This window comes from Leucoraja erinacea, unplaced genomic scaffold (assembly GCF_028641065.1).
Source record: "Leucoraja erinacea ecotype New England unplaced genomic scaffold, Leri_hhj_1 Leri_561S, whole genome shotgun sequence".
Lineage (NCBI taxonomy): Eukaryota > Metazoa > Chordata > Chondrichthyes > Rajiformes > Rajidae > Leucoraja > Leucoraja erinaceus.
This window is the reverse complement of record NW_026576467.1, coordinates 28,165-47,071: the sequence shown is the minus strand read 5'-3', so window position 1 is coordinate 47,071 and position 18,907 is coordinate 28,165. Positions and strand designations below refer to the sequence as shown.

Here is an 18,907-nt window from a genome sequence, read left to right as displayed (position 1 = left end):
TGGGGTGTGTGTGTGGGGGGTGGGGGGGGTGGGGTGGGAGGGGGGGGGGGAAACTTTTTGAATCTCTCCCTGCACTGGAGACCCGACCTTTTCTCGTCGGGTCTCAGTCGTCGTTGACGCCGCAACGAGGAGCGGCCTCCAACAGGAAGAGACCGGGGACTCAGGTGTCGACTCACCGTTGCCGTCGCGGAGCTGGCGGAGTCCGGAGCGGTGGAGGAGCGCTGCTGCTGCTGATGCTGTTGCTGCTGCTGCTGCTGCTGCTGATGCTGTTGCTGCTGCTGCTGCTGCTGCTGCTGCTGCTGCTGCTGCCGGAGAGTCGGAGGCTCTCTACAGGTCTGTGGACGACGGCGCCGGGAGCCCACGGCTCCCTGGAGGGAGACCGCTTTTCGGGGCTTCTGCGGCGGTGACTTCTCCCGCCCGAGTTGCGGGGTTGAAGAGCTCCTGAGCGGGGCCTGACACCACTGCCCCGCGCGGCTGGAATGGCCGCGGACTCTGCGAGCGCACACACCGGGGGCTCCAACATCAAGACCCGGTGTGCGACCTCGCACCACCTGGCGTGGCTTCAATGGCCGCGGGACAATCGCCATCGCCAGCTGGGGGCTTTGACTTTGACTCTGACATCGGGGGGGGGGGGTGAGAGTGCAGTGGAGAGAGAAGTTTATTTGGCCTTCCATCACAGCTATGTGATGGATGTTTATGTTAAATGTAATTATGTTGTGTCTGGGGTCTATTTGTGTGTAATGTATGGCTGCAGAAACGGCATTTCGTTTGGACCTCCAGGGGTCCAAATGACAATTAAATTGACTCTTGACTCTTGACTCTTGACTCTTAAATCTCACTGTTATGAATTTATATCACAGATGGGAGGAATTTAATGTTTAATCCCCATAAATTTAATCTAGAAACACCCAAAATATAATCAAATTATTGTATTTTGCACAATACATGTGACTCAAACTGTTGTGACTATTTAATTTAAAAATAATGATCATGGAGAGAGAAAATAACACAAAATCTAGACAACTTAGACGGCTTATCTCCAAATAAAATGGGCATTTAAATCATCTTGCTTCTGGAAAGCGATTGATTGGAACATTGCATTTGCAGTGAATTTAAACCCCATATCGGCATGAAAAACACTGGGCCCAAATCACACTTTCGCAACGTAAAATTAGATTAAAGCCATCCCAAGAAGCAAGATTATATGTAAAATACACGACTTACACTCTGTTTCGTCCCGTTCTTGAAATCCGTCATGTTGTAGGCGTTGAGGGCGTTCGAAGTGACTTTTAATAAAAAAAAATACATAGCGCGAACGGGAAGCAGATCGATTATTCTTCAGCAGCAGCCGAGGAAGTCCGCCTCCGATAGGCAGTACAAAACGGCATTTTAATCCCGCCTCCCCCCTCAAAGGCGCCAAAGTCGCGCACACTGCCAATGGCGGAACTGCAGCGCCGCTGAAGGTAAGCATTGTAAGATCGCTACATATAAGATTTTTTAGGGTTTGGACATGTTAGAGGCAGGAAACATATTAATAATAATACATTTTATTTATGGGCGCCTTTCAAAAGTCTCAAGGACACCTTACAGAATTTAACGAGAGTAAAGAGCTTATAATCGGAGTAAAATAAATAATAAAGACATCACAAATACACAAATTAAAGACCGAATTCGATCCAAAGACAAAAAAAATCAAAAACACAATGTGAAGAGAGAGCAGCAGCAGCTAAACCGCGCCAGCGTACACGCTCCCTTCCGACAGCCATCTTGGACACAAACTAAAATAATCACTTACACACAAAAATCATCCCCCCACAATGGTTACCACTGTGGGGGAAGGCACAATGTCCAGTCCCCATCCCCAGTTCTCCCAAAGTCAGGCTAATTGAGGCCGCCGCTCTACGGAGGCCCGATGTTCCTGGCCGTTCTCGCCAGGTGCTGTTGCCCCGGCGTCGGGAGAGTCCTCTCAGTGGCTGGGCCACCTGGAATGGCCGCTTCCTTACCGGAGACTGCGGCTTCCGAAGCCGACAAGGCCGCGCCGGTTTGGAGCTCCCAGGCTCCCGATGTTGAAGTCGGTGCCACCCGCTCCGCAGACCCGCAGCCCGGAGGTGTTGAACTCGGCGGTCACAGCTCACCGGAGCTCCAACGCGTCGATCCAGCGTGGCGACCCAGGCAAGGCATCGCCCGCTCCGCTCCGCGATAGCGCTCCAGCGCTGTGCCGCCACCGAAGCCGAGGTGCTGGGCGGTCCCTGCCAGGAAACGGCGCTCCACGGCCACTTGTAGGCCATGAGGACGGGTCGACGGGGCAGCCCGGAGAAAAAGCTGCCTCACCGACCAGGTAGGGTCCTAGAAATATAGTTACCCCCTTCCCCCCCACATTAAAAAGTATATTTCTCCCACAAACAAAACACAGGACTCACTAGAACTACAAAAAAAAAGTGAATTAAACGGACGGCTGCTGGTTAGCAGCCATTCCCCAAGATGACTCCGTAGATGTTCCCGTAGATATTCCCGATATCGGGGAAGTCCAGAACCAGGGGCCACAGGTAAAGAATAAGTTGTAAGCCATTTACAACAGAGATGAGGAAACATTTTCACAGAGAGTTGTGAGTCTGCGGAATTCTCTTCCTCAGAGCACGATTGAGGCCGGTTCTCTGGAAATTTTCAAGAGAGAGGGCTCTTGAAGATAGCGAAGTCGGGGGAGAAGGCAGGAACGGGGTACTGATTGTGGATGATTAGCCATGATCACATTGAATGATGGTGCTGGCTTGAAGGGCCGAATGGTCAGCTCCTGTGTCTATTGTCGAGCGGCAACCATTGCTCGCGCGTGCGGCGGCGGATGGAGATCACTGCGCGTGCGGAGGCGGGCGGGGATCACTGCGCGTGCGCGTGGCGGAGTACGGGGAGCACTGCGCGTGCGCGCGGTTACGGGCGGTTGACAACAGCGCGCGCGCCCACGAAGCTGCGCCGCCATGGTTTGAATCGCGCTGCCGGTTGGGCGCAGCCTCGCGACGCCGCCATAGACGGTCCCGGCGCCCGGCTCATCATCGCCATCGGTGGCTGCCTCCTCACTGGGCTGAAGGCGTCAGCTCCTGTCTCTCGATGCGGAGCGCAGTGTCCCTCCGGACACCGCCTGCCGGCAGGTGAGGCCACGCCTGAATTTGGCGGCAGCCCGACGCGCCGCCCCCCTGTCCCCTCCTAGACCATACACCCGCTTCTTCCTCCACCGTCCAGGCACCCCTCTCCCCCCATACTAGACATCCCCCCAGACCAGGCACCTCCCCAGACAGACACCCCCCCCCCCAGACGAGACACCCGCCCCCCCAGAGACCAGACCAGGCACCCCCTCCATACCAGACACCCCCACCCCCAGACCAGACACCCGCTCACCCCCCCCCCCCCGGACCAGGCACCCCCCCCCAGACCAGACACCCCCCCCCCCCCAGACCAGACACCCCTCACCCCCCCCCCCCCCCGGACCAGGCACTACCCCCCCCCAGACCAGACACCCCCCCACCCCCAGACCAGACACCACTCCACCCCAGACCAGACAACCCCCACCCCAGACCAGACACCTCTCCATAAAGAACATTAACATATCCAAACTGCGCTCGCAGCTGACACACAGAAATCTCAATGACGTTATGAAAATCACAACTGCCCAGAAACTGGTCCCTGATGTTGACAGGCTGGTTAAAGCCAAGCGATGTCAGGTGTCTGGAAACAGCAAGTGAAAAATGAGTGACACTGTTCGACATGTAAATAAAATGCATTATGAAATATTGAGTGTCATTGGAGTGGGAGATTGCAACCATCACGTGGTCCGCCCTGTTTCGACGAATGCAATCAACCTGGCGTGCACAATCAAGGAAGATCAAATAGAATAAGTTGTCCTACAGCTTTAGGCTGTGCACGCCATACGCACGAAGAAGAAGAAGAAGAGCGTCATAATATTGTGATCAATTTTCTGACTATTCTATTATTGTAAGTGTGATCACATCAATAAAAAATAGAGGCTAACTGTGTTCATTGTCTGAGTTTGATTGCTGGAAGCAGGTTAATAAACATTAGGTGCAGTTGTGTAGCCCACATTTACAATTTGTTTCGTTTGGTCTACTTTTGTGTCTGCTAATGATCGATTTCAAATGGATTATTAATGGCAAGGGTGTGGCTCCCAAAACAATCAGCAATTAGCATAGTTTCTCTCTCTCATCACAACTTTCTTGTAGCCTACGACTAAGTTAATTCCAATCATAAAATTGCTAGGCAATCTTCTTCATAAGAAATAAAATTCGTAACTTTGTAGTTAAAGCAGAGACTGAGACACATGAGAGCAGGTTGAAAAAACGAAAGGCGACGAAAGCTGTGGGAGCACGCGCGCGCATCTGATCGGGCCCTCATGAAGTCGCATTTTGCCCAATCCGGCCCGTGATCTGAAATGAGTTTCACACCCCTGCGCTAGAAGCAGGAAAGGTGTTCCCGATGTTGGGGGTGTTCAGAACCAGAGGTCACAGTTTAAGAATAAGGCGTAGGCCATTTAGAACGGGGATGAGGAAAAACTTTTTCATTCAGAAAGTTGTGAATCTGTGGAATTCTCTGCCTCAGAAGGACGTGGAGGCCAATTTTCTGGATGCTTTCAAGAGAGAGTTGGATAGACCTCTTAAAGATAGCGGAATCAAGGGATGTGGGTGGTAGGCAGGAGCGGGGTGATGATTGTGGATGATCAGCCATGATCAAGGTAAGTGGCTGTGTGGCCTGGAAGGGCAGAATGGCCTCCTGCACCTATTGTCTAAAAAAACTGCCAGCTCTGCCCCACGACACAGGAGACACGTACACAAGATCAGGCCGTCTCACTCATGAGCCTAACCGCCTCCATTACTCGGGTTCTGGAGGTGGTCAGAGCCATTTTGGTATCGAACCGTCGCTGGTCAGGCCCGAACTAATGCGTGGACCGGGCATGACCTGGGCCGACCAATCACGCAGTCGGGGGCGGGCCGTTAGGCGGTTGGAATTGGAAGGTTTGGCAGTTGGAGTGGAACTCGGGTGTGCTCACGAGCGACGGCATAGTAGTTGGAGTAAAATATTAACTTGACGCGTCAATGCTTGGATTCAGGGGCGGACAGGAATCAGAGGGAGAGTAGGGAGGTATTTCCTTATCAGTCCCAGTTAGAAGAGAGGTTAAGGGAGGTGGCTATAAGTTGTTCAGAAAGCAGAAGATAAGCACCTAACATGACAAAATGCTGGAGTAATTCAGCAGGTCAGCCAACATCACTTGTACAGCAGCACTGACACCATGGACAAGACCTCAGCGTAGGAGGCTGGCTATCTGTTGATGGGTGGGTGGGAGGAGCGACCGACCGCTGGGTCTCCTCCTTCACCCAGGGACAAGCCGGAGCCTCGGCCCTCGCACAGGGCCCCCTTAGTCTGTTGATGCTGTTCCGCTAGTGCTGGGATTCAGGGATGTATAAGATATGATCTGTCTGGAAGCGTGCGCTCTGGTGATTACAGAGCAGTCAAATCTGGGGCAAGGGCGGTCCCGTATAGGACAAACCAACTTAGTCCAATATACGGGAGCCTGGGATCCTTTGCCGAGGATCGCCAGTGTTGGGGATCCCACCGCAGGTGCCTGTTGACTTTAACATCGTGAAGCCGTGGTCTCCGGTAAGAAGCGGCCGATTCTGGAACTCCAAGTTGTGTGTTCTGATCCGTCCCAACACCTGAGTTTTGATCTTCCCGACGAGAAGGCCTGAACATCTGTAGCTGCGACTGCGGAGGGTTCAAGTCCCCAACCATGGGTGAACAAAGGAGGAAGATGACAGAATGTATTGTCTTCCATCAAAGTGAAGAATGCTGATTCCACTGTAGTGGATGTTTATGTTAAATTCTATTGTGTATTATGTTCTTTTTACTTGTATGGCTGTATGGGAACTCAAATATCACTACCTTAATAGTTGCAATAAATGTGAACTTGAACTTAACCTCTTCTGAACCCTCCTCAGAGCCAGCACATCCATCCTCAGATATGGTGCCCAAAATTGCTCACAATATTCCCAATGTGGCCTTACCAGTGCCTGTAGAGCATCAACATTACATCCCTGGTACACAAAAAAGCTGGAGAAACTCAGCGGGTGCAGCAGCATCTATGGAGCGAAGGAAATAGGCAACGTTTCGGGCCGAAACCCTTCTTCAGACCCGATGTGGTTTCAGGTTTCGGTAGTCCGCAGCTCCGCAGTCTCCCGAGCCCCCGGGTCATTGGTTGGCGGCGCGACTCACCCGTTGCAGCGGCCCCTACAGCCTGACTGTCTTTTTTTTAAATTTTTTGTCTAGTTAAATGTAGTGTTTGGTGTTTTTTAATAGTGTTTTTAAATGTGTATATGTGGGGGGCGGTGGGGGGGAGGGGGAAACTGTTTAAATCTCTTCCCTGTCCGGGAGACCCGACCTTTTCCCTGTCGGTCTCCGTTGTCGTTGGGGCCTAGCACCGTGGAGCGGCCTCCAACCTGAATGACCCGGGGGCTCGGGAGACTGCGGAGCTGCGGACTACTCACCATCGTGAGGCTGGCCGGCCTCAGAGCGTGGGGAGCAGTGGTGACTCGCTGCTGCAACGCGACTCCTGGGGCTCGGAGGCTCCAGCAACGCAGCCGCAGGTCCGGTGGACTGGGACATCGGGAGCTCGCGGGTCCTGGGGGAGAGACCGCTTCCCGGAGCTCCCGCAACGCGACTTCTCCAGCCCGTGTCGCGGGGTTGGAACGACCCGGACCGGGACCGTACATTGCCTGGCACGGCTTCATGGCCGTGGGACTCACCATCGCCCGTGGGGGTTCCAACCTTGTACTTTCAGACCGGGAGCGGGGCAGTAAATCGCCCCGCGCGGCCTAAAATGGCCGTGGGACTTATCATCACCCGCCTGGGGGCTTGGACATCGGGAGAGAAATTGAGAACAGGGGAGAGAAAAGACTTTGCCTTCCATCACAGTGGCTTCACTGTGATGGATGTTTGTGTGAATTTAATTGTGTGTATGTCTGTAGGACATTGTGTTTGTTTGTATGGCTGTGGAAACAACATTTCGTTTGAGTCTCACTGGGGCTCAAATGACAATAAATTTGTATTGTATTGTATTGTATTGTATTGCTGCACCCGCTGAGTTTCTCCAGCTTTTTTGTGTACCTTCGATTCTCCAGCATCTGCAGTTCCTTCTTAAACAACATTACATCCCTATTTTGCTGAGATCACATTGTGCTGATGGGCCTGTTCTTATGCTATAATGTACTACCCACACATTCACAGGGAGAGCATGCAAACTCCACACAGACAGCACCCGAGGTCAGGATTGAACCCAAGATTCTAGTGCTGTGAGATAGCAGCTCTAGCATTCAGGATTACAACAAAAATATACCACCAACACCATCTGCAGGCTAAATCTGTCCACGAACACCCCTTAATTTTCTTCAGGGTCTGAGAGCAGATAATTCAGTATAATTGCAGGAAATTGTTATGTCTTACTTTGATGGCATTTTATTCCATTTTATTCCAGGTCTTTACATTTCACCTTGGAAACAAATCGCTGAACTCAATATGACTGGTCGAAGATTATAACGATTGGAGTGACTGATGCTGTGGAAGATGGGATCTACTGTAACACCCATTCATATAACTTTAGACTTGTCCTGAAAGGTAACTCATTTTACCACAGATGATTGCATGAATATCAACAAAGATCCAAGGTTTAATTAAGACCGGTGTAGAGCTGAATTTAGTCGGCATCTCAGAACATTTTATTCCATCTACTGTACAACCATCTGCTCTACGAACATAGACTCGGTGACCATTTTGCCAAACCCTTGCCCTCGGTCTGCCTAAGTCACCTGGATCTCCCAGTTGCTAACTTTTAACTTGTCTTCCCATCCCATGCTGACCTTTCTAGCCTGGGCTTCCTCCATTTCAAGAGTAAGACCACACACAAATCCACAAGCCACCCCCCTTCTCCCCTCCAGTCTCTCCCCACTCTCTTCCCCATGTCCCACCTGTTTGCACATCCATTTCTCTCTTCCCCCAACCCTCCCACCTATATTACTTGCTTTGGCTTCACAATGCACACTTCTTCCATTCTTAACTCACATTTTTTGTTTTTTCATCTCTGCCCTTTGTTCGGCCGATCACAACCCCCCTCACCCACATGTACTCACTAGGGTTTGTCCTGCCCATCCTCTGGTCTAGCTTTCACCCATCACAATCAGTCTGAAGAAAGGTCACAACCCGATGCAACACTTATCCATGCACTTCAGCGATGCTGCCTGGCCCGTTGAGTTACTCCAGCACTCTGCCCTTTTTTTTGTGGGAAACCAACATCTGCAAATCTTTGTTTCCAGGTTTTATTCCTTCACGGGTTGAAAACAACATCAATTCTTGGTCATATAAGTACCCCTGATCCAAATGGTTTATTTGGCCATTTCAGGGAGTTGGTTGTGGGTCTAATGTCATGGGCTTTGGGATAGGAACATAGGTATTCAGGGAATGGATGGATATGGATTATGTACCGACAGATAAGAGTTTGTACTGGCATCAAGTTCAGCACAGACATTGTTTGCCAAATGGTCTATTCCTGTGCTGTTCTCTTCTATGCTCAATGTTCTATCACACAGTTTTTCAAAACACTTCATCACCACTGGTGTGAGTGCGACTGGCCGGTAGTCGTTGAGGCTGGAGATGTTGGTTTTTATGGGCAAGGGGACTATGGTGGAGGACTTCAGACAGGGTGGGACAGTGGACTGGGCCAGAGACTGGTTAAAAATCCTTGTAAGGACTCCAGCCAGCTGGTCTGCGCAGTCCTTCAACACGCGTCCAGATACGCCGTCCGGACCAGTGGCCTTCCTTGGATTGATGGCCCGCAGAGTGCGCCTCACCTCATGCTCCTCTATCTTGAGGGGTAGGCTGCTGTGGACCATGTGCTGTGATGTGGCTGTCTCGGGTGGCTCCACTTCAAAGCGAGCAAAGAAGTGGTTCAGCTCCTCTGCCAGCGAGGCGTCACCTTCAACAGCTCCAAGGTTGGTCTTATAGTTGGTGAGATACTGGATCCCCTGCCACACCTGCCTGCTGTTATTACTGTCCAGGTGGTCCTCTATCTTCCTCCTGTAATTTGATTTGGCCTCTCTGATGCCTCTCTTCAGGTTAGCTCGGGCCGTGCTGTATAAAGCCCTATCGCCAGACCTAAAAGCGGTGTTCCTCTCTTTCAACAGCCGCTGGACCTCCCGGGTCATCCAGGGCTTCTGGTTGGGGTAGACCCGGATCTGTTTGTCCACTGTGACCGTGTCCATGCAGTTTTTTATGTAGCACAGTACACTGTCTGTGAACACCTCCAGGTCCCGGTGTTCAAACACCTCCCAGTTGGTCCTGTCGAAACAGTCCTGCAGCTGCTGAGAAGCACCGTCAGGCCAGGTTGTGATGGTCTTTGTAATGGTAGGAGCGGTTTTCCTGAGGGGGGCATATGCAGGAATTAAGAGCAGGGACATATGGTCAGACTGGCCCAGGTGTGGTAGTGGTCTAGCCCTATAGCCCACCTTGATGTTGGAGTAGACCTTGTCCAGGGTGTTTGCTCCTCTTGTAGCACATTTAACATGCTGGTAGAATTTGGGCAGCATTTTCTTCAAGTCCGCGTGGTTAAAGTCCCCTGCTATGATGTGAACACCGTCAGGATATGTGCTCTGTTGGCTGCTAATGCTACCATACAAATGACCGACAGCCGAGTTAGCATTGGCATCTGGTGGTATGTACACAGCAGTTATCATGACAACAGTAAACTCTCTAGGGAGGTAAATGGGCCTGCACTTAACAGTCACATACTCCAGGTTTGGGGAGCAGTGACTGTCCACAATCACTGTGTTTGTACACCAGGGGTCATATCACATCACTTCTGCCCCGAAGCTTTGACCCCCACCAGTTTGCGTACAGAGCGAATAGATCCACAGAGGACGCTGTAGCCACAGCTCTCCATGCTACACTGTCTCACCTGGAGCAGCGGGGGAGCTACGTGCGGATGCTCTTTGTGGACTACAGCTCTGCTTTTAATACTATCCTTCCCCACAAACTGGTGGACAAACTGGGGGACTTGGGACTTCCACACTCCACCTGTACGTGGATAAATAGCTTCCTGTCGGGTCGAAGCCAGAGAGTCAGAGTGGGCCATCACACATCCACGGCCCTCAGCCTCAGTACCGGCTCTCCACAGGGCTGCGTACTGAGCCCCCTGCTCTACACCATCTACACACATGACTGCACCCCCGCCCACCACAGCAACACCATTGTCAAATTTGCGGATGACACTACAGTGGTGGGACTCATCTCCGGGGGGGACGAGTACGCCTACCGGGATGAGGTGGAGCAGCTGACAGTGTGGTGCGAAGAAAATAACCTGCTCCTCAACACCTCAAAGACGAAGGAGGTGATAATAGACTTCAGGAAAAACAAAACGGACATGGTACCACTGACCATCAGAGGGGACTGTGTAGAGAGGGTGGCGGATTTCCGCTTCCTGGGAATCCACATTGAGGAGGACCTGACGTGGAGCGTGAACACCACTGCGCTGCTGAAAAAGGTCCAGCAGAGACTGCACTTCCTGAGGGTGCTCAGGAAGAACAACATCACTCAGAGGCTGCTGCTGTCCTTTTATCGGTGCTCCATTGAGAGCATACTAACATACTGTGTATGCGTGTGGTACACCAGCTGCACAGCGGCTCAGAGGAAAGCGCTCCAGAGGGCCATTGACAACGCCCAGAGGATTGTCGGCTGCCCTCTCCTTACCTTGGAGGACCTACACAGTTCCCGCTGCACCAAAAAAACCCAGAATATAATAAAGGACATCTCCCACCCCGGACACTCCCTGTTTGAACTGTTGCCGTCAGGCAGACGGTACAGATCCACAAGGACAAGGACAAATAGACTAAAAAACAGTTTTTACCCCACTGCTATAAAAGCACTAAATGTAGCCGCCAAGGAACGCAGGGGCGATACAGACTAAGGGACTGTGGTAACGGTGAAATCGACAGAAGGATGGAGGGTTGGGTGTGTATGCGTGCTTTGTCTGTGATATTTATTTATTTGCTTATCTTTATTATTTTACCGTGGATGTTTCGTTAGCTTTAGAAATGTTTGAATGCTGCACTGACTGGCTGACATTTTAAATTTCGTTGTACATGGCCCATGTTACAATGACAATAAAGAAACTATTCTATTCTATTCTACAAAGTCAAGTGTGAATGTCCTCCTGGAGGTCTCCTTCTGTGGAGGCCGAACCTCAGACACCTTCTCAGCTAAATTATCTCTCTCACATAACTATTGCATCATTTTATTTTTCATCGCTCATGGTTCTTTTCCACAATTCACAGAAGTTCAACCAACCATAGTACAGACGGCAGCACAGGAACAGGCCCTTTAGCCTACAATATCTAGACCGACCTTGATGCCAGGTCAAACCAATCTTCACTTCCGGCATGTAAGCCATATCCCTCCATTCCCCAAATACCCATGTGCCTATCCAAAAGCCGCTGAAACACCACTATATTATCTGCTTCTACCACCCATCTAGCAGTGTGTTCCAGGCACTCATCACCTTCTGTGAGAGAATTTTTTTTTTCTCTCAATACTGGTTTGTGACACTAGTCACATCTTCCCATCTCCACCCCTTTCCACCTTAACCAGAGACCGTTCCCTCCGCAACTCCCTGGTTAATTCATCCCTTCCCACCCAAACCACCAAACCATCCACTCCCCAGATTCCTTCCCCTGCAACTGCAGACGATGCAACACCTGTCCCTATACCTCCTCCCTCGACTCTGTCTAGGAACTGAGACAGTCCTTTCAGGTTAGGCAGAGGTTCCGTTTCACCTCCTCTAACCACATCTATTGTATCTGTTGTTCAAGATGTGGACTCTTTCCTGTTTCCTTTACCATCATTTGTTTTGCATATCTTTAATTCATTGTTCTTATCTCTCTGCATCATGTCTATATCGGGGTGCCGTCCTGTATGGTATGGCTGCCTAGCCTGCAGCTGTCCGTTTTTTTCACCTCTTTTTTATTTTTAGGCAGTTAAAAGTGTTTTGTTCTGGAGCTCTAGTCTTTTTTATGTGGGGGGTAGGTGGGGCGTAGGGGGAAACTGCTTTTCAGGGTCCCCACCTGGTCGGGGAGGCTGCTTTTCTCCAGGCAGCACCTCCGACCCGTCCTCGCGGCCTACCAGCGGGCCTGGAGCGGCGTCTCCTGTCGGGACTGGCCAGATCCTCGGCTTTGTCAGCGGCACAGTGCTGGAGCACTATCGCGGAGCGGACGATGCCCTACCTGGGTAACCGCGCCGGAACTCCGGTGAGCTGGGACCGCCGAGAAAAACATCGCGGAGCTGCGGTCTGTGGAGCGTCCAGCCGCGGGCGGCGGCGCTGAACTTTACATCAGGAGCCTGGGATCTCTCGCCGAATAACACATTCCAATGAGATAAGCTTTTTAATTGTCTGGGTAGCTCGGCCATGTTAATCAGTTCAAAACTCTGTAAAAAGTTCAATCTTCTTCCTTGTCGGCAGCTTGCCCCGATGTTTTCTTAATGATGTCCTCTGCATACTTTAAAGCTTTTCCGGGATCTGCAAATGAGCGTTCAACGCCGTTATAAGATACCTTCATTTTTCCGGGAAAGTAAATTCCATATCTTACTCCCGGGACATCCCTCAAAGTGTGTCTTGCCGGTGTAAACAATCTCATTTTCTGGACTACCTCTGGAGAGAAATCGCGAAATATTCGCACATTATCCCCACGGTATGTCAGCTTCTTCCCATGAGTGATCTTTTTCAATATAAATTCCACTGAAGAGATGTCATGGAATTTCACAATTATCTGTCTTGAATAATTTGTTCCTCTTGCAACATACCCAACTCGGTTAGCGACATCTATTCTTGGATCTTCCGACAGTTCAAAGACATCTTTGAGTAAATCAGTAACGAAAGTACATGCATGAGATTCATGTCCCTATCGTCCTTCCTTTACTCCGAGAATGCTCAGATTATATCTCCGAGTTCTTGATTCCAGGTCCAGACATTTATCAGTCATTCTTCCAAGTTTTTCCTCTTCAGTTTTCTGTGATTGTTTCAAACTCTTTATTTCCGAGACAATCTCTTTTATATCATTCTCCATCTCTTCCATTATCTCATCCAGCTTTCCGATATCATCCTTTACACCTTTAAATTTCTTGTTGTAATCATTTTCAATTCTGACACACTCTGATTTTAATCTCTTATCAAATTCCTTATACTGCTTTTTCAGTTCTTTTAACTCACTGCAAGTATTATCAATTTTTTGAGAAATTCTCTCCATGCTAGTCTCCATACTCTGCTTGTTACTCTCCATGCTAGTCTCCATACACTGCTTGTTACTCTCCATGTGAGACTCCATACTTTGCATATTCTTCAGTGTCATGTTAATTGTAGCAGTCATATCTAAAAGCATTTGCTTCACCTCTTTCTCCTTCTTGTCTCCTTTTGCTGCCATTTCAAGCAGAGAACCTTGGCTGTAAGAATCTTCTTCTTCTGAACCTTCTTCTGTCGTTTGCAGAGTATCCAATACTTCCTCGAGCTGAAGGCTGATAGTATTTTTCTCTGGCGCCCTTGAACGATTATCTCTGCTCACTTAAACTCATTTAAACACCCGATTTCACCATTAATCTCCCCGATTTTCACGTCACTTTCTGATGATATCACCCTTACACAACACCAGGCGACTTTGGTGAGTTTTTTTAAAAATCGCTGCTGACTTAAAACGGCTTTTACAATTTTTTTACGGGGGAGAAGCTCAATGCCGCGCCTTAATTCTCCATGACACCGCCAGAAGTCTCGACAGTCAAGAGTTGACAGGGAACTCATATTTCCTCATCAAGTGGATACTGTGTTTCAGCTCTAGTCATAGGGTTCTGATTATATGTTATCAGCAAAATAAATTAATAAATAGATAATGCAACAGAGAAGCTAAAAACTTCCGTCCGTATGGTCAATGGAGGAAACGATGGTTCCAAGTGGAATCAGTGACATCTCACAAAGGATGAGTAGTCTGCCCAAGAACAAGAGGGATATATTTCTGATATTTCTCAAGATTGCAGAAACGTGGAGCATGCCAAATCAGGTTAGGATTTGGCTAATCTGATCATGTGTTTGGTTATCCAGTTTAAGATGGACGATTGGCTTTCAGCAATTGAGCTGATTCAGAGAATTAGGGCCTCTATCGATCTTGAAGATGCATACTTTGCCATATATATACACAAGAGGCACAGATATATCTGGTGTTTTGATAACAAAGCTAGTGGTGGAATGTTTAAACTCTACCAAGGGGTTGGCTTCAGGCCTAGGCTATTTACAGAGATTCTAAAGCTAATGTTGCCCTACTCAGATCAAAAGAGCATTGTGTAGATAGATATGCCATTTATTGTCACTATACATGTACAGTGAAACTGAAAGCTGCTCGTACTCAGTGCATACATACAATTTAGCACAAAAAAAACAAGAAACAGAAAAAAAAAAAAAAAACAGAAGGGAGATGGGGGGGGGGGGGACATATATACATATATCATATATACATATATACAGATGGAAGTCCGTGTTGGGCGGTGTAGTCAGTGCATGTGTGAATTTGAATTTATGGTAGATATAATTCTCGGAAAGCAACTATTCCTGAGTCTGTTTGTCCTGGATTTGATGCACCTATAGCGCCTTCCAGAGGGCAGCAGGTCGAACAGTCCAAACGCAGGATGGGAGCTGTCTTTGATGATCTTCTTTGCCCTGCTAAGGCAGCGGGAGGTGTAGATGTCCATCAGGGAGGGGAGAGGGCAGCCAATGATCCTCTGCGCTGTCCTGGTTACCCTCTGAAGCCTCTCCCTGTCTGCCATGGTGCAGCTGCCATACCATGCTGTAATGCAGTATGTCAGCAGGCTCTCGATGGACGAGCGGTAGAAGGTCAGCAGCAGGTTAGAGTCCAGGTTGTGCTTCCTGAGGACCCTCAGGAAGTGCAGCCGCTGCTGAGCCTTCTTGATGACCGCTGTCGTGTTGTCCGTCCAGGAGATGTCAGCAGCGATATGGACACCGAGAAACTGGAAGGTGTTGACCCTCTCCACACACTCGCCGTTGATGTGTAGGGGGGCTAAGTCGGTGCTGTGCCTCCTGAAGTCGACAATGAGCTCTTTTGTTTTCCTGGTGTTCAGAGCCAGATTGTTTTCTGAGCACCAGGTTGTCAACTTCAGGACTTCCTCTCTGTAGGCTGCCTCGTCTCCCCTCGAAATAAGTCCGACCACAGTAGTGTCGGCAGCAAATTTGACGATGCGGTTGTTGTTGTGGGCCGGACTACAGTCGTAGGTGTAGAGACAGTATAAGAGGGGGCTTAGCACACAGCCCTGTGGGGAACCGGTACTCAACCTGCGAGTGGAGGAGAGGTGGGGGCCGAGTCTCACAGTCTGGGGCCGGTTGGTGAGGAAATCCTTTATCCAGGCACATGTGACAGTGGGGAGGCCGAGAGTGACCAGTTTACCTATGAGAATGTCCGGGATGATTGTATTAAAGGCTGAACTAAAATCCACAAAGAGCATCCGGACGTAGCTCTGCCCCTGCTCCAGATGGCTCAGCACAGAGTGGAGAGCTACGGTGATGGCGTCTTCTGTGGATCTGTTTTGGCGATAGGCGAATTGGTGGGGGTCGAGGTCTGTTCACAAACTTCCCATGTCATCGAGTTTATAGACGACATGCAACTTTCTGTAGCTGATAAGACTTAGGGGTTTCTCAGATGATGCCTCTTAGGATATTAAGGATGAGGCAACCTGAAATTTAATAGTGCCAACTTTGCCTATTCATTCAGGGTGTCCATGGTAAGTTGGTTGAAAGAAGCTCCTATTTACTCGAAGTCACGAGTGATGGCTGGTGCAGCCTTTTTCTCGGGCAGCCACCTCTGCACGATTGTATGGGAAGTTTGTGAACAAGACATGTGAGTTACTTTTAAACTGAAGTAACAGAGGTTTGTGTTACTTTCAGTTTGGGCTAAGAGAAGCAATTATGTGATAGCACAATTGACACTGCTTGTGCTGCTTTGTCATTCTCTATAGTCCCATAAGTGGGACACTAAATGATTGGTTATTCACCTGCTGTTCACTAACATGTGCAAGGTGTCTTTTATATGACCGCTCTAAAAGCCTAGATTCATAGTAGTGTGCAATGTATATCAGTAAATTATTATGCAGATATTAATCTACTGTATTCCTAATGGGAGCAGTATCTTTTAAGTTGATTATGCTTTTAGCAATTGATTTCAGCACAAAGAACACAGTCTTTACTCAATCTCTTGCTCGGTCTCTGGGTCATAACTGACATGAGGGTAGCATGTTATGGGAATGATCTCATAAAGCCAAACGGGCATGGTTGCATACATTTGTAGTTGTCAGCATACACACCAGATCGGAGATTGGGGGTGTTATTATGTATACAGGTACACTGAGCTTGCTAGTACCTATGAGAGGAAGGATAGTTTCTTCATTGTTATTTAATAGTTTCTCAAGAGGTTGAGTTAGTTTCTCAAGAGGTTAATAGTTTCTCAAGACTCACATGACTTCGATATAAAATAAAAAGATTAAACGAAAACTTACCGTTTGAAGTTTGATCTTTATTTTATGAGAAGTTGAAGTGAGGGATTACGTGCCCTCCACTCCGAACCCTGATTCTCAACCAAAGATCATCCGGTAAATCTAGGGTCATTAATCTTTCTATAGTTTAAATCCGTCCAACTGGTCTGTGGCTTCATACAGTTGCTCTGAAGATTGATGCGCATGCGGACTGGCGGGCTCCTCACGTAATCCCTCACTTCAACTTTTCATAAAATAAAGATCAAACTTCAAACGGTAAGTTTTCGTTTAATCTTTCTATTATTGTTTAAGAAGGAACTGCAGATGCCGGAAAAATCGAAGGTAGACAAAAATGTTGGAGAAACTCAGCGGACAAGGCAGAATCTATGGAGTGAAGGAATAGGTGAAGTTTTGGGTCGAGACCCTTCTTCAGAGTGATGTGAGGGTGGGGGGTCGGGAAGAAGAAAGGAAAAGGCGGAGACATTGGGCTGTGGGAGAGCTGGGAAGGGGAGGGGAAAGAGTAAGAAAGCAAGGACTACCTAAAATTGGAGAAGTCAATGTTCGTACAGCTAGGATGTAAACTACACAAGCAAAATAAGGTGCTGCTCCTCCAATTTACGATGGGACTCACTCTGGCCATGGAGGAAGCCCGGGACAGAAAGGTTGGATTCGGAATGGGAGGGGTAGTTGAATTGCTGAGCCACCGGGAGATCAGGTTGGTTATTGCGAACTGAGTGGAGGTGTTGGATGAGACTATCGGTGAGACCAACCTATGCTTGTTCTCACCGATGAGGAGCAGCTGACACCTAGAGCCCCAGATGTAATAGATGAGGTTGGAGGAGGTGCAGGTGATCCTCTGCTGAACCTGGAAAAACTGCTTGGGTCCTTGGATGGAGTCAAGGGGGGAGGTAAAGCGACAAGTGTAGCATTTCCTGTGGTTGCAAGGAAAAGTACCAGGAGAGGGGGTGGTTTGGGTGGGAAGGGACGAATTCACCAGGGATTTATGGAGGGAGCGGTCTGTGCATGAAGCCGAAAGGGGAGGAGATGGGAAGATGTAGCAAGTGGTGGGGTCACTTTGGAGGAGGTGAAAATGTCGGAGGATTATCTGTTGTATGTGATGGCTGCTAGAGTAGAAGGTGAGGACAAGGGGGACTCTGCCCTTGTTATGAATATGGGGGTGGGGAGTGAGAGCAGAGCTACAGGGTATAGAAGAGATCCTGGTGAGAGCCTCATCTATATTCGTTTCCTAAAGAATGAGGACATCTCCGATGCCCTGGTTTGGAACACCTCATCCTGGATGCAGATGCAGCGTAGATGGATGAATTGGGAGTAAGGGCTGGAATCCTTACAGGAAGCAGGGTGGGAAGAAGTGTAGTCCAGATAGCCATGGGAGTCAGTGGGTTTAATTATTATTGCCTCAGTTCATGTGGAGAGGTGTAAATGGAGGAGGAGGGTGAAAATCAAATCCGGGTTGGGGGACAAACTTTGTCCGAGTCTGTGAGAGAAGGGGATTAGTGTCTTGGAGTTGCATATTGGTCAGATGAAAGGGGGCGTCAGTGCTGGCTGTTGTTCAAGGCTGCAGGAGAGGAGAGGAAATCACTGTTCCTGCAAAGTTACATTTGATTGCATGAATTTGACGTCAATATTCCATTGTTGCCACTTGCAGAGAGAGAGAGAGATATAGAAAGGCATCGGTGGTTTCATTCTCAGTGGATTACCATACATAAAATATTTGTTGCAGCAGGTTTGGCAGAGTCAGACAGAGAGGATGAGATAGAGACTGGAAACAGTGCTGACTTTTGCATAATTCACAGCCAAGAATGTCTGGCTCGGTCTCTGGGTCATAACTGACATGAGGGTACCTTGTTATGGGAATTATCTCATAAAGCAAAACAGGCATGGTTGCGTACATTTGGAGTTGACAGCATACCCACCAGATCGGAGATGGGGGGTGTTATTATGTATACAGGTACACTGAGCTTGCAAGTACCTATGAGATGAAGGATAGTTTCTTCATTATTATTTCATAGTTTCTCAAGAGATTGCTGATGGCTCATTAGCAGCCAATAGAATGGATATTTCCTTTTGATCATACAACAGGAGGCTTGCATAGTGTGCTTTCAGAAGTTACAAAATTTGGTTCAATATGCCTGGATGTTTGCAGATAGAATTCTGAACAGTGTTGCATGAGTTATTGTCTAACTCAAAGCCAATTGAGACTGTGGTCCGATTAAGAGTAATGGCCATGTATGCAAGTAATTATCATGGTATTAATAACCCATGTTTT

General features: G+C 48.8%; 1 protein-coding gene across 3 annotated transcripts in view; it reads left to right on the top strand.

The window, feature by feature from the left end:
• Positions 1-2,941: 2,941 nt before the first annotated feature.
• LOC129694160 (di-N-acetylchitobiase-like) overlaps positions 2,942-18,907 on the top strand; it is a 40,192-nt gene continuing 24,226 nt past the window's right edge. For all 3 annotated transcript variants that reach the window (XM_055630880.1, XM_055630879.1, XM_055630878.1), the window contains exons 1-2: positions 2,942-3,143; positions 7,532-7,671. The gene's annotated coding sequence lies outside the window, so the exon portion shown is untranslated. The remainder of the gene's footprint in view (positions 3,144-7,531; positions 7,672-18,907) is intronic.